This window comes from Ambystoma mexicanum, chromosome 13 (genome assembly GCF_040938575.1).
Source record: "Ambystoma mexicanum isolate Mex_15411 chromosome 13, UKY_AmexF1_1, whole genome shotgun sequence".
Lineage (NCBI taxonomy): Eukaryota > Metazoa > Chordata > Amphibia > Caudata > Ambystomatidae > Ambystoma > Ambystoma mexicanum.
Genome location: NC_090938.1, coordinates 321151592 through 321167182, shown reverse-complemented (window position 1 = coordinate 321167182; position 15591 = coordinate 321151592). Strand labels below are relative to the sequence as shown.

The window sequence follows — 15591 nt, the reverse complement described above, 5'->3', positions numbered from 1 at the left end:
AGACGAGTGCCTTCATGAACCATATCGAGGGCTGCACTCTGATCAAGTGGGATCAGTATAGGGGAGAGTTTAGCGTTACAAGCAGACAAGAGTCCATTCCAAATGTGTGGGGAGGGGGGCAGACTCGGTGGAGTGGAAGGGTGGAAAACCAGACTGAAAAGGGGGAAGAAGGGAGTGGAGATTCAGAAAGGAAGAAACCTGTACATAGGCAGTGCCTTCTAAGAACTTCAAAAGAAACGGAAGAAGGGAAATAGGATGAAAAGTCCTGCAGAGGATAGGATCAAAAGGAGAATTTGTTGAGACTGGGATTGAGCACTGCATGCTTAAAAGAAGAAGGAAATGATGCACTAGATAAAGAGATGCTCAGAAGACGGATGAGCCCCAGCAGAGAATGAGGGTAGACAGAGTGGATACGGGAAGATAGAAGGGATCACAGGAAGAAGCAGTGGGGTGGCCACGCGTGAACAAAGAGGCAGTTTTAGAAACAGTAAGAGAAAGAAGCTAGTAGGGTGAAGGAGGCAAGGCGATGCATCAGTATTAGAAGGCAGAGGAGTGAAGGAAGAGCATAGAGTGGACACCTTAGAAGGGAAGATCAATCGGCAAAATCGGAAGAGAAGAAAGGAGGAGACCAAGAAGGATGGGGGGCGGGGAGGGGGCTAGCAGAAAGAACATTATTCATGAAAACGAGGATGAAGTGAGAGAGAAATAGTCAGATCATGTAAATTAAGTTTCTTAGCAGCAAGTAGGGGGGTATCCTAGGCGAAGTCAAAAGACGAAGGCCAGAAAGATCGAGGAAAGACTGGGATTTCTTCCAGTGTAGTTCGGCTTTCCGTAGAGAGAGACAGGGGTGCAGAGGGCAAAGAGAGAGAGGGCTAGCCACTGTTTGGGAGGCTTGGGCAAAGGGACGAACAGGAAAAAGAAAGTAGAAATAAGATTTATGAAGAATAACAGCAGCAGGGTCAGAGACACGCGGCAGCTCTTAGGCTGCTGTTTCAGAGCACACATCGAACTGCTATTGGCACTGGGGGCCCAGCTAGGAAGGTGTCCAGTTGGCAGGGATGGATATTTTCGACCATCTGGATAATGGAAGTTCTTATATCGTCATCAGCGGGTTTAGGGGCAGTTCCGCAGACTTGGCTCCCCAAACCCACGTCTCCATCTGTCACTACAGCTGGGGATGCCTGTCAGAGGCACAGAGACCTGGGCTGCTGATAAGGACTCCCCAAGCCCACCCATCCGGAGACTAATTGAAAACCACTTGAAATGCAGAAAGGCCCCCCCTAAAATCCACGCTATTTCAACAAGCTTTCCCGAGAAAGAGGCTTAGTGCTAAGCCTCCCCAAAGTACTTACGCATTCACTTCGGATTCCAGCAAACAATTAGGCACTGGACTGCTACACGTGTGTGGCTAGGGAAAGCGCTCCTACACGCCTAGCAGACCGCCGTGTGCCTTTCGCCCACTTCCTACTTCGAAGCCCCTGCGATCTGCTGTTTACTGTTGTCTCTCGGAAATGACTCATGTCTAAATGTAAGAGGCAGTATAAACCACCAATGAAATATGAAATATAAAAACCCAGATCAGCCCTTCCCATTCCTGGAGCAACACTGAACAACCTTATTTTCCTGCTGGCGGAAGCGGGATCACCACTGCTTCTGGGGTTCCTGCTCCTAGCAAGGGATTCCCATGATTGACAGCTCGATGGGTGTAAGGCATGACACCTGGGTTCCAGTGCCTTACATGGGGTGCATGAGGTGGTCAGTGCTGTGAGATTGGAGCTTTGTGAGCATTTGTGCACTGCGGGGGGGGGTGTAGTAGTAGTTTCCATTACATAGGATCCCTATGGCCTCCGCCTTCTCCTGTGTGATGCCAAAGAGTGGGCAGACTGCACAGTGATGCCAGTCTTCCCGCCCACATCAGAATGTGACACAGACGGAGACCCTGGCATCGTCCACGCATGGAGTGGGGAAAGACATGGAGCAGATGATCTGATCTGCGTGAAACACTGTAAAAGGGAAGACCAATCAAGCGGGCATGGAATCGGATCGTCTCTGCATGTGGCATTGCCTCTTTGCCATTTTACGGGCAAACGCATTGCCAGGGAGGTTTCACCTCGTCTGACAAGTTATGAACCAAATGTAGGGCACGGGAGGTAAAACATGTCACTGTCATGCAGACCCTTTTTGAAGGGCTAACACAAGGCCTTTAATGTGTCTGCCTCCCTTACCCATCGGCCACACCCTGACAGATTTTAAATGTCACATTGACAAAGGGTTCCTCTCCACAAAGCCTCAGCACCCCTCCTCTTCCCCCAGCCTTCATCTCCTCCTCAATGGAGTGGATTCCTTTTGTAAAGCAGTGTTTTTTTTCATGTTTTCATTTTTTTAGCAACATATATGGGAGGCTGTTTTTCAGCTGCTAGTGCGGTGCGCTGGGAAAGCGACCCCAGCTCTACTGCTTTAGTGCAGGGATCTGTGTGCCATGCGTCCACATTTACCGTAGAGCTATTTTACTGAGATAGGATAGGATTTATAAACTTGCAGAGGACCAGCATATCTCAACGGCAGGCACTAAATCACCAAGAAATATTTTACAGGGTTTGGCACCTGCATTTACCTATTTTGATTTGATTTTCATTTTAATAGTTTATGTATCGGTTATTTTTTTCATCAGGATTTGTCTCTTTATTGTCATGCATGTCTTGTAATAGACCAACAAATCTATTGAGTCTGTCAGACCTTTCCTGTAGATACATACATAGGCCACACCTCGTGTAAAGGTTCTTTAGTAAATTGCGCTCTGATGCAGCGCCAGTCATCTGTTTGGATGCAAAATGCGCTGGTAGTTGCACTGCGCCGATCTGACCACATTCCTGCCTCCAGACGTGAAGTCCACTGGCTACTGACTACAGCCGCATTGATACCAAAACACTGACTTTGGCGCATAGCTGCATTTGCAATGCAGCCCCTCTTAACCTCAATAAGCATATTTCCAAGAAGCAGTATTTGCATGCTCTCTATTCCACTAAAAGTACCTCTCTTGTCATACCACGTTTCAAAAAGGCCCGAGCAGGACGTGTAAACTTCGCTGTCACTGCCCGCTCACTCCGGAATACTCTTCCCACTTACATCCAACAAGAGCGATCTAAGCTACCTTCAAGAAATTTGTCAAAACCTGGCTCTTCAATAAATACCAATAATGACACTCTGTATTTCAAGTACAACCACCAAGGTACTATCGAACTGTGGCCATAGCCACTTGCTTGTCTTACTGTTTTATTCTTGTCTTTGCTATACAAATGCTGTGATACCCCAGGGTTTGGGCGCTAGAAAAATGTTATAAATAAATAAATAAAATATATGTATCCGCAGAGGGGGATGAGGTTGCAGAGAGCGGCATGGGGTCCAGACAGGCTGGAGGTCAAGCTGAGATGATGCATCTTGACCTTCCTCAGTTCAGACGATGCCTATGTTTATTTATTTGTAAAGCGCCCACTGCATAATTTACTAGCTTCCATAGTGCTGTGGTCTCCAATGGAGCTTTGAATCAGCCCATGGGTAGTGAATCGCGTTGATGCCTGAGGTTGAGATGTGCTGTGGATGGGATCTTGCATAAATTGCCGGACAGACTACTAACAGTTTGCCGTTTCATTTCTCCAGAATTTGAATTGTGTTTTAGGGGTGTTTTCGTGTTCAGTCTGTTTTGTCTTTTTATTGCAGCTATTCTGTTCTGGTTATATTTTACTGGAATTGTATTTCCTTTTCCTGTTACTTTTTGTTTTATCTCATCTGGCATTATGATAACAGCTGTATTTTATATTTTATTATTATACATTTTACAGTGCAGCGGCCTGTTGGCCCTACGCAGTCTACTGGACGTATTGTAACTTTTATTAGCACATGAAAATCGTTATTGACCTCCTGTCAGCCAATCAGAATGTTCAGAGTGCAGTCCTACAGAGACACCATTTACTTTTGTATGACCCTAATTCATGCTCATGTCAAACCCTCTCGTTGACCAACTTTGCAAGTCAAATGCTTAACGTATGAAGACAACCTTGTTATTTAAATACTACAACATAAAAACAATGAATTTACTAACTCGGTTTATCAACTGACTTTCTCAATAAATTAAAATTATCATTTGAGATTTTAAACCTTTGTCAGGTGATGTGCCAGGGGACTTTGGACAGTCCTGAATAACGTTGGACGTTAGACATTTGCAGAAGGTACTTCGAGGAAGTTAAGATCAGGGATGCTTACAACTGCACTAATAGAGATGTTTATGCATCCCCATAAATATACTGTCTCCCCTTGGTTGATGCGTCTATCACCTTCAAAAAGTGCTGTCTGTGCCCACAGAGTTCCAGGGATTCCTCCGGAGCACCTTCAGATAAATGGGGCAGGTGCTGCATCCCACCTGAGCTTGGCCCCATCGGTGGGTCTATATAGGGATAGTTGCTTTCTCCAAGCAGGACGCCACTTCACCCATACATGGACACAGGTAGGTCTGTATAGGGATAGTTGCTTTCTCCAAGCAGGACGCCACTTCATCCATACCTGGGCACAGGTAGGCCTGTGTTGGCATAGTTTCTTTCTCCCTCAAGAACGCACCTTCCTGAAGACCTCCACACAAAGTCGTGCCCCCAAGGAAACTCCATCTCATCTGAACAAAACTTCTTCCTGACCTTGACACAGTTGGTCTTTAAGAGGTATATACTCTCCTCACCTGAGCACAGCTTCCTCCACACCCGAAAACAGGAATGTCTGTATGGGAATAGTTGCTTCCTCCCTCCAGAGCACAGCTTCTTCCAGACCTGGACACAGCTATGTCTTATGATGCAGCTGTTGCAGCATCTCACCTGCACATACCATCTTCCAGACCTGAACACTGATAGGCCTATAAGAGGCTGCTGTGCCTTACCGGAACACGACTTCCTCATGCCATGGTCACAGCCATGTCTGTAAGAGGTAGGTATAGCACCTCCCCAGATGGCTGCTTCTTTCAGACCTGGGCACAGATAGGTCTTATGTGGCAGGCGTTGCGTTTTACCTGAGCATGGCTTCTTTGCTCATCTCAATGGGACACAGCTGTCTCCTGTGCTGGTGCGTATTTGAGCAGAGCTTCGTCCAGAACTGCTCACCGATGGTCGGTATGAGGCAGATTCTCCTTCTCAACGGAGCACAGCTTCCTTCTGACCTGGCAATAGAAAGGTTTGTTAGAGGCAGGTATTTCATCTCACGAGAAAATAGCTTTCGGCAGACCTGGACCCAGATGGGATAGTAAGAGGCATGTACACCCACTCCCAGGTACACAGCTACCTATTGACCTGGACACAGATAGAATAGTAAGAGGCAGGTACTCCCACTCCCAGGTACACAGCTTCCTATAGACCTGGAGACAGATAGAATAGTAAGAGGCAGGTACACCCACTCCCAGGTACACAGCTTCCTATAGACCTGGCCACATATAGAATAGTGAGAGGCAGGTGCTCCCACTCCCAGGTACACAGCTTCCTATAGACCTGGACACAGATAGAATAGTAAGAATAGTAAGAGGCGGGTACTCCCACTCCCAGGTACACAGCTTCCTATAGACCTGGACACAGATAGAATAGTAAGAGGCAGGTACTCCCACTCCCAGGTACACAGCTTCCTATAGACCTGGACACAGATAGATATGTAGGAGGCAAGAACTCTCTCTCCCAGGGACGCAGCTTCCTGTAGACCCTGACTAAGATAGGTCTATATGATATGATAGGTTATTTATAACATGCTTAGTACCCAGAGGTTTCTAAGCGCGGACCAGGGGTTCAAACCTGTGTCGCTCCATGTCACCTTGCTTCCAAGGCGAGCATGTTGCCCCTGAGCTATCCTCCCGAGACTGTAAGAGGCATGTACCCATCTCACAGGAACACAGCTTCCTTCAGACCTCTACATAGACAGGTTTTATGAGACAAGTCCTGTGACTTACTCACATGTTTTCTGCTTGAGGCTCATCTGAGCACAGCTCCTTCCAGACCTGACAACTGATAGGTTGTAAGGGGGCTGTGCGGAGGGGGTGCTCTTTTATCTCCCCTCAACAATGCATCCTCCAGGATTGTATACGAGATAGGTGTATGCTTGGGGCCTGGCTTGGTCTCGCCAGGCACAGCTTCCAAAAGACCTGAAGGTGTATAGTATAGTTGGGGAAGGTGCCCTATGCCATCCCAGACTTTACTATATGTTAGTCCCTATAGTGCAGGTGTTTTCTCTGTTTGAACGCTGCCTTTACGTGACCTGACTGCTGTACACAACGCTTGCAGAAAGTGTGAGTGACCCTCTTATGAGAAGGAACGAGGCTCAATAACCTGTAGTTTGCGATTGTACCTGCTCGGGGATTGGTGGGGCTGTAGCCACGTTTTTGCTCTCTGTGTTATTCCATTGGAGAAATATAGCCATCCGTCTAATGCTGCCTCCAAGGACAGTCCAGCACGGAAATGACAAGCAATTCTCCTCTGAACAAGAGTGCCAACTAATATCACAGGAATGTGCGTCTTGTTGTGCCTCATCAGTGAGTTGCAGTTGACATGTAGTTTGTCTGTAGGCACTGAGGGCAAGGGGAAGTGGCTGGATTACACGTACATATTTATGGTGAAACCCCAAGTGTTTCTACATTTGCCTAAAGAGTAAGGTTGTACTATTGAGCATGAAAAAGGCCCAATATGTGGTTCTATGAGAAGGTGCAACTCGGGATGCTTTACTCGAGGTTACGGGTTAGCTCGCAGGACCGAACAGAAGATAACATATGTATCTGCATGTCAGTCTGCTCTATCGGTTCACCGGTCTGGACCCACCCTCCCCAAGTATATTCCAGCACTGAAAACCAGGCAATTCTCCTCTAAACTGTGGTATTAACATCACCCCCAAACACATGCTTCTGTCTTGTTGGGCCTCACTTGTGGGGTGCGGCTGGGGGGCAGAATGTCTCTAGGAACGGAGAAGGGTTACACTTAGTACATTAGGTTAAAACCCCAAGGGTTTCAACATTTGCGAAAACTTGAATAGCCTCTTTACTCCAAGCGTGACCGATTGTGTCCTGTGGGCTGATGTTATAGACGCTGCATTTCTCCAGACCTGTCTATGAGGTGCGGATGTCAGTCTATCCGAAACAAGTATTCTCCTGAGCTGAGCAAAATACAAGCCGTTTAAAAGGAAAGAAATGCAATGCACATGCGGTGATGGGTTGCCGGGTCTTGCTCATGGGGAAGAAATCACAAGATGGGGGAGAGGCGATCGTCACATGAGAAGCAGCCTAGGACCTACAAAGAGAGCCCTTCATAGGAGAGATCACAGACATACTCCCAGGAGCAGGGGGGGGCGATATGGAAGAGGGGCCTACATTAGCATTCACAGGATATCCAACGTGTTTCGCCTTCTCCCCAATGCATCCAGCGCACCCTGCGAACTGGACTGAGGCCAAAACAAATCCGTCGGTGTTCCGCTGCCAATGAACGAACCATTCATGTTTGGGCAGGAGGGGAAGAGGAGGGCGCCTCAAGAAGGCCGGAAACCATTTCTCCACGCTGTGCCTTTCCATCTCACACGGCTCTCGTAATCCCTGCGTGCAGGTACTCCCTTTCTTTCCCCTTCACACCACTTCCTTTATCAACCCCCGCTTCACCCAGTAGTGCCTGGGTTTCCTATATTTCCCTTCCCCCCCTCTCTCTTTGACAGTTCTTCCCCAGACCCCCCACGAATCTTTTTTTCTTCCCTATCTATTCGATCCTTTTATTGACATAATCTTTCTCTCTCTGTCCCTCTCCTTCTTTGCCCTTTCATCCTCTGCCTCCTTTTATCTTCCCCTTAGCACTTATGTTCTCTTGCTTTTAGCGGCCTCTCTATCGAACCAATCTTTGCCATGTTTTCTTCCCTCCAGTCTCCCTCTGACCTTTGCTCTCTCCGGTCTCTCTGCTGAAAGCTTTTCTGCCTTACCCCTCTTTGCCATCAGTTCAGCTTTCTCGCATAACCTAGCTGCTCACTATCGAGCTCCCTCCAATTTCATATCCTAGTTTTTTCTCCGGAGAACCGCACCCTGGCTCATCTTCTGTTGCTGTGCCCTTTCAACTCTTGCCCTCCTTCCAGGCTCATATTGTAACATATTGCACCCGAAGTTCCTGCTTCACAACCTCTCACCTCTGACGCCCTCTACTCCTGCATTGCAGCCACCCACTCCATGAACCCTGAGACAGAAACACCTCGTCACCGTTTACTACTGAACACAATCCCGTAGTGATTTAAATAGAGCTACATACCATATTCTTCCAATTTCTAAGCACCGTAATCATTGGTGTCTCCTTTATTACCCACTTGTGGTTCTCAATGTATCCACCATGGGAGGATGAAGGGCAGAATTGGTCCAATTGAGGCATGAAACCCTTGTCACATGGTATTGTGATCTTCCCAAGGTGAGCATGATGCACTTTGGGCTTACTGCACAAAAATACCCAGACTCGCTTTTAAGTGGAAAAAGTTGCTTTAATGTGACAGGCCACAAAAAACGCTAACCTGGCTCCCTGGACTTACAGACTAACATATCTATTTTAAGAAATTGCCAAACAATTTAATAACTAACAATTTCAATTCCCCCACAATTAAATAAATAAACTATTTAAAAATCCTGCCTTCCTATTCCTTGCACCTTCCCATCCCCTTAAATTCCTCTCAACCTTAATTCCCGCTTTCACCCATCTTCTCCCCGAGGCCCTGCCCCTCCTTCTTCAATACCTCTTCTCCCTCTTTGTACCCAAGGGGTAGCCCGTTCGTGCAAACAACCCCACCCCTCCTTTAGCACGCAAGTACCACATTGTGCTTCCCCCAAGGGGCCATATGCCCGGCACCAGAAAAACCCTCCCCTGAGGTGTTCTTTCTGCCCCACCCCTCCTACCTCCAGTTCTCCTCTACTACCAACTGTTCACGATGTCCTCCACCACCAGCCTAACATCCACCAGATAGAACATATTCCCAAATACTGACTTATGTACTCCAACCTCCCAAAACACTGAAAAATCCTCATAAATTATTTCCTGGTGCTCCAGCACTTGCACCCTCCAAGATCTACAAAACTTCGCCATCTCCCTATTAATCTTCGTTCTTGTCCTTTCCACTGCCCCTTCGTTCACTGCACCCCTCCATAGTCTCCTTGGCAATAACTTGGTCCAAACCAGCCCACCTTGCGCCATATCTCCCTTAACCAGCTAAGGTCCCTTTTCATCTTCCTTAACAATGATACCCCTGTATCTCTACCTAGGTCATTCTCCTCTGCATGCAATATTATTGCCACCGGAACCCCATGGCGCTCCCTCAAAACCACTAACAGGGGCAGCATTTGATTCCACCTAAACCCCCCTACACCCGACCACCTCAATAAGACAACGTTGTAGCTGCAACCCAATTGTGTCCCAAAACTCCTTTTTGCTGCTTCCTTCCCTGACCATTTTACAATTGAATGTCCACAAATCCATATCTGCGGCAACTCACCACTCCTCTGTGCCACATCTGCAAAAGAAACATGTTATAAGTCTCTCGTCACCACGGCCATACCCTGCCGCTTGCTCTCTTCCTGTCCTAATCAGCCCCATTTCCCAACTCTCTGATGTACCCCTTGCATATACCCCCTTTCCGGCGCCCTCAAACTCCAACCTCCTCTTCCGATAGTCCCCTACTGTTACCTTCCAATGCCACCCCCATCCTGAAAGCATGAGTTCCCAAATCCTCTGCTCTCTCCCCCCAAGGCCAACAAAGCCTAACTCCTGACCCCCAGAACTTGAACTGCTGTCACTGTTAACTCATTCTCATGCTGGAAAACCACCCCATATCTTCTCCTACATGTCTCGCCACAATACTCCCGCCCTCACTGGACACAGCTCTTTACTACCTCTATCCAGAAGCACCCAAAAACCTTTACCCTTCTGACCCATCTTTGATCTGCCAATCTTTATATACAAACCTATTTCTGATAACTGAATTTCTCCCCACTGTAGACCTCCTTCCCCTTTTCTCTCCTCCACCAACTCAGACCCCCTAAATGCCTAAAGAAACCAGATAAAACAGGTCAAAACCATGTTCCTCTCCCATGGTGACCTACACACACCCAGAATCTTGGAAAACCTCAATAACAGGGCCGCTGAAACCAGTCTCCCATTATCTTTATCCATCCTTTTTCCCTTGCCCATCCTTGCAGCATCCTACGTGCTATTTCCCTTCTGCTAAACTGAAAGCCTCAAAACCATTTCCCGTAAAAGCAATGCCCGTCAACGTCCCCGCTATCGTTGCCCCTGGACCAACCCTTGTCCATACACCCCAGCATAAATCAACCACCTCAACCTTTGCTCTCTGCTACGTGCTTCACCTGCTACCGTCCCCCCTTTCTTGTTACCCTACACGTGTCTCCTGTCTGTACCATTTAATTCCCCCTGCGCACTTACCTCTGTCGCACCTCAGCCCTACCTCTAGTCCACCGGCCCCCATGTTCAGCCTTGCAAATGTTCCATATTATCGATGTTTTCACCACCACACCAGTGGCCATCCGTGCACCCCCGTCCATGCAGTTCCATCTCGTCGCTGTTCCACCCCACTACACCAGAGGCCAACCGTGCACCCCGTCCATGCAGTTCCCTCTCATCGCTGTCCCCCCCACTGCACAAGGGGCGAACCAAGCACCCCCGTCCATGCAGTTCAATCCCCACACCTGCTACTTCACGTAGCATCACTACCCACTTATTCCCTTATGTGCCACTCTTCTTCTGCTCCTTCACCCAAGTACAAAACCTCTTAATATAGCCCCTTTTTGCCTCTTAGAAAGTTCTTCCAGTAATCTTAGTCAAATCTTGCTATCCTCCCTGACAGTTCCTGCCAACCTCCACCTGCGATGTAGGTACTTTGCCCCCGCCCTAGACTGCGCCATGTTTCTACACAAATGCGACCCAGGGCCACTACCCAACCCGCAAAATCGAGATGTCCCACTAACCTCTGCATGTCCACTAATGTCATTTCCCGAGCTACTAACACCTTCTCAAGCATGAGGTCCTGGCTACCGCATCCAGTTCCATCCCTAGAAAGGTCAACACCACCGCCGGCCCCTCAGTTTTATCTTACAGTCAATGGCACTCCCAATTCCCTCCCAATTCCCCCCTCAATTTCTGAAATTCCTCCAGCATCCTCTGACATCCCTGTTCTTTGCCCGCCCCACTGATGAAAGAAAAACGTCCAACGTATTCAACTCTTCCTCACAGCCCGCACTGTATGCAAAAAAAAACCACTACAATAAGAGCAAAATGCTCAAACAATACCCTGAAATTGCACAGCCCCTAGGCAATGCTTTGCCGACCTAAATTTGTCCTTCGAACTGCATTCCCCGCAACCAAAAATCTTCTGAATGCACCGGCAATCAATGAAACGCTGCTTTAATATCACATTTGGCCATAAACGCCCCACAACCTTCCTTCCTCCCAAGCCCCCGGCCTGATCTACGCAGCCTTCAAGTGGAGTAAAGTAATTCACTGACCTGTCCTCTGGACCCGATAAATGGTGAAGCAGTCTGATAACCCAACCTAAAGCCCTCGAATAAACCTTCACCCAAAATCTTGGCCCTTCCCTGTCTGGGTAAAACTGAGCTACATTTCCAAAATCGTAACTTTAACTGGAGCATAGTCCTTCCCCCACAACTCCTCGTCCTGCTCCCCTCCCCCTCCCTCTGTCCCCTGTTGCAAACATTGTGCAACCAGATGCTGACCCGCGCATCCACTACACTCATGCCTAAACTTGCACACCACTCTCGTGCAGCTTTGTTTATTGATGACCCCTGGCTCCTCCCCCCGCCTCCTCTGATGTTGGGTGAGCATGAAAGGGCCGGTAAGGCACAGGTAAACCACTCGCTGTATGCAGCGTTGGTGCAGGACGCATAGGTGCCATCCATTGTAGCCATAGGTCCATGTCAATCTCTCCCCATACCACTCCGCCATCCTTGCCCTAAATTCTTCATCGTATCTCACCCATTCAAAACCCCCGAAACTCGTAAACACCTTCCTTATTGCATGCATGTATTTCAGTAACGCTGCAAACCTCTTGGGAAACCTTTTGCAATAAACACTCACATATATAATAAATACTGGCGTCCAATTGTCAATTGTGATCGGCACATTTGATCTTGCAGCCAACTCCCGCTCTTCCTCCTTGAACCCTTCCTTCGCTCTCACCCACTATGCAGGAGTTTAAAAACATCCACAAACTCGCCTGCCCATATCTTTTCCTTTGTCGCCCCCATCAAATGTGCACCCAGTGGCTTTGTAATGCCCATATAAGGCATGCTTTTGTCCTTCCCTGCCCCCTCCGCAATCCTCTCCTTAGGAACCTCAATCACCCCCTGGGCCACAGGCTACCCCACCTTGTCAGTGTGTACTTCTACAGAGGAGACTCAACTTCCACTCGCCCTCACCAATGCCCCTGCGGTCAGCCTCTCCCCATCTGTCCCTTGATCCCCAGCTCCCTCCCTGCATGCCCCCACCTCGTAACCAACCTGACCCATGCCGCCGACCATTACCATTCCTGCTCACCTCTTTCCTTTACCCCCAGTAACCTCCATTACAGCCCCCCCCCCCTGCTGGGATTTAGATGCCCGGCTAATAATACTGAGGGCTTCTGTCAGTGCCTGGGTGTCCTCCAGGCCCCTAGGCCCAGAACCCTGTCCTGCCATCCTACTGCCTAATTAAATGAATTCACTTTATGCCACCGATCCCCAACGCCACCAAAGTAGCTGGCTCCCGTGCCTTAAAATATAAGTATCCTTGCGGGGCCTATCTGTCTTATACTTAATGGAAGTAGTACCTGACCTCCTCACAATAACCAGATAAATTCACCCTACCTCTACCTAGGAAGAAAATGCTCTTGGCCTTTAGCCTACCTCTGAGGAAACCATGTCCCTGCAGACTGTGCCACCAACTGCTAAATACAAGAATAATAATGTTCCGTTTTTTGTTTTTGTTTTAATATATCCTTAACCTATCCAGGGACCACCCACAGAGGTGCCTGGCACATGGCAGAAGAAAAACAGTTGTCCCCAAGCGGGCCTACAATATAAAACTCCCTGCGTGGCCCTATATGTAATCCCCTCAATCAGATGGCTCCCCAGATGACAGGCAAGGGCTGTCCCTCCTAACAAAAGAAAAATGCTCCAGTCCCTCAGCCTGCTGCTGGGAATCGTATCCCGAGCAGTATAACTAATCAGCTTCACATACCACAATTCCCTTACAAACTTCCTCCCTTGTCCGATAAAGGCTGCCCACAGGACCACTTGGCTGAATGCTTGGCATCAGCAGCTATCCTAGAGCTGCAAGCCTTAACCAGGTCTCGCACCACACTGCCTCCACGCGGCTGCAACCCGCACTCACTCGCCATAGGCTGCCTTGAGAGAAAGCCTATCTGCTTTAACTTACAGTTGCTGCCCCTTTAAGGGTGCCAAACCGCCCCCTGGTGGAAAATCCCCAGCACCGTACTATCTGGCCTTCTGCGTCGCTGAGGACAAACCCCTTGGAGCTGGCACCCTAAATTAACCCCCTATGCACTTGCCCTGCTACTCGCGCCCACAACCCCCCCTAAAAACACAACCGCACGGGATGACAAAGGGCCTGCAGGAGCGGCCCAAGCACAACAAGCCCCCCTCTCACCAGAACCCCGGGGGGATGCAAAACAGGCCTACAACGTTGCTGATGGACGCTCACCGCAGGTAAACCAGGCAGTGCTTTATTTACAGCACACCTTACTATTTGCATCATGGCTATATCTAATATTTCATTTTTTTTTTGTTATACCACCCACACCCAAGATACACGCCATCCACCAACCAAGGCCCCACAGCAGGGAAGGCTCGGGAGCAGTGACTGGGACAAACACTACATCCCAACCGTCACCTGCTCCTGAACCTTCCCAGCCCCCTTAAATACCCCTAGTAGCGCTCTATGCACAGGCCAGCTCGCGGGACTGTGCAGCATTCATAATCACCCTGGGGGAAACGCTTGCACATTCCCCCCGGGGCCACCTTTCAGCTATCCACTCCCAGTCTAATCCTGTGCATGTACTCCTGATTCCAGTTTAGAGCAGTGCTCTCTAGCTCATGGAGTGCTCTTAGGAATCATGTGTCCTCTTGAGTGCAGCGCAGACCCTTATTGTGAGAGCTGAAGGCTCCTCTCAAAGGACTTGTGGTTTAAATGGTCTTTTCTCAAGAATACATTTTGAATATTTTGCTGAGTATTCACTCTTTGTCTTCTCAAGAGGGAGAAGCTGGATCCATGTAGGGCCTCGCCCACTTAGCAGACTCGTAGAAGACACACAGACATCAGGCACAAACAGAAACTGGAGATACAAAAGATCCTGAACACAAAGGACTCCGATGTCTGCGGTAGCAGAAATAACGTCACATGCCAATGACATCAGAGGAAGTGACATCACATGACCTTTGACCCGTACGACATCCCGAGAAGTGCCATCACTCATGTACAAAAAACTGCAACAAATAGACAATAAATACAAGTAGAAACAGTTAATCAAACAGACAAAAAATATTTAATTACCAGCCACATATTTATTTGGGTGCTGCGCTGATATTTCATCTGAGCAGACATGGTGCTTTAGGGAATACGCTAAAGTATCTACAGAGGCCAGTGCCGCTTCCTTCATAAGCCAGGTCAGCTTCACATAACCAGGTAATGCCATCTCATGCTGGTTCTTTCCTCTTATGACAGGAATATTCCTCCAATGCCAAATAAAGCCTCACATGCCTAGATGCTGCCATAATATGCAGCCTGCCTAGAGCTGCTTCAAACGCCCCAATAATACCATCATCTTATTTAATACTTCAAATGGATGATGTATCCATCATATGTAAAGGACATCCTCACATGTCTGGGGACTGCCATTGCATGCCACTCGCTGCCTCGTTTGCCTCACAACTGACATGAAATGCCAGATAAAGCCTCACCTATTCACCACATGTAAAGTGCTGCAATGACATACTTTCTGTACCCTCAGAAGCCTCAGCAATTCCAGCTTTTGTGCCTGGTAGAATCACCATATGCTTCACATGCCCGGGTTCTGCAATCACATATAACAGTATTGCCCTCATATGCCAGACTTGCATAGTCACCATATGCATGAATATACACCTCACAGGCCCACTTTCTAACTCTTTCCTATTAGCCCCATTACCTTAGTCACCTTCTACCCCTGCCATGATTGGGGACACAATTAAAGTTGTGGGGTGAAATAGCCCTAAATTGCCATAACTACAGGCCGGAGTCAGTGGGCGGACTGCAAAAGACATTTCAACTTTGCCTTCAGTATCACTTTGTAAAACCATATGTGCATCAAAGTCTTGAAAAGTGTAATTATGTTACCCACATGTAACCTTTGTATGCAGGAAACACGTTGCAGTGATATTTTAATAATTAATGGAGTGTATTTCCAGAATTTATGTCAAATTCGAAATGCAGCTAAAGAGGCCATTTTAGCTGAAGAAAGGAATCCCCCCACAAGTGAAACTTGATTTCAAAGCTGCGTTAC

The 15591-nt window shown here is 48.1% G+C and overlaps 1 protein-coding gene across 21 annotated transcripts in view; it reads left to right on the top strand.

Moving 5' to 3' along the window:
• ADCY4 (adenylate cyclase 4) overlaps window positions 1-15591 on the top strand; it is a 1677325-nt gene that overhangs the window by 733111 nt on the left and 928623 nt on the right. The gene's annotated exons all lie outside the window — the stretch shown is intronic.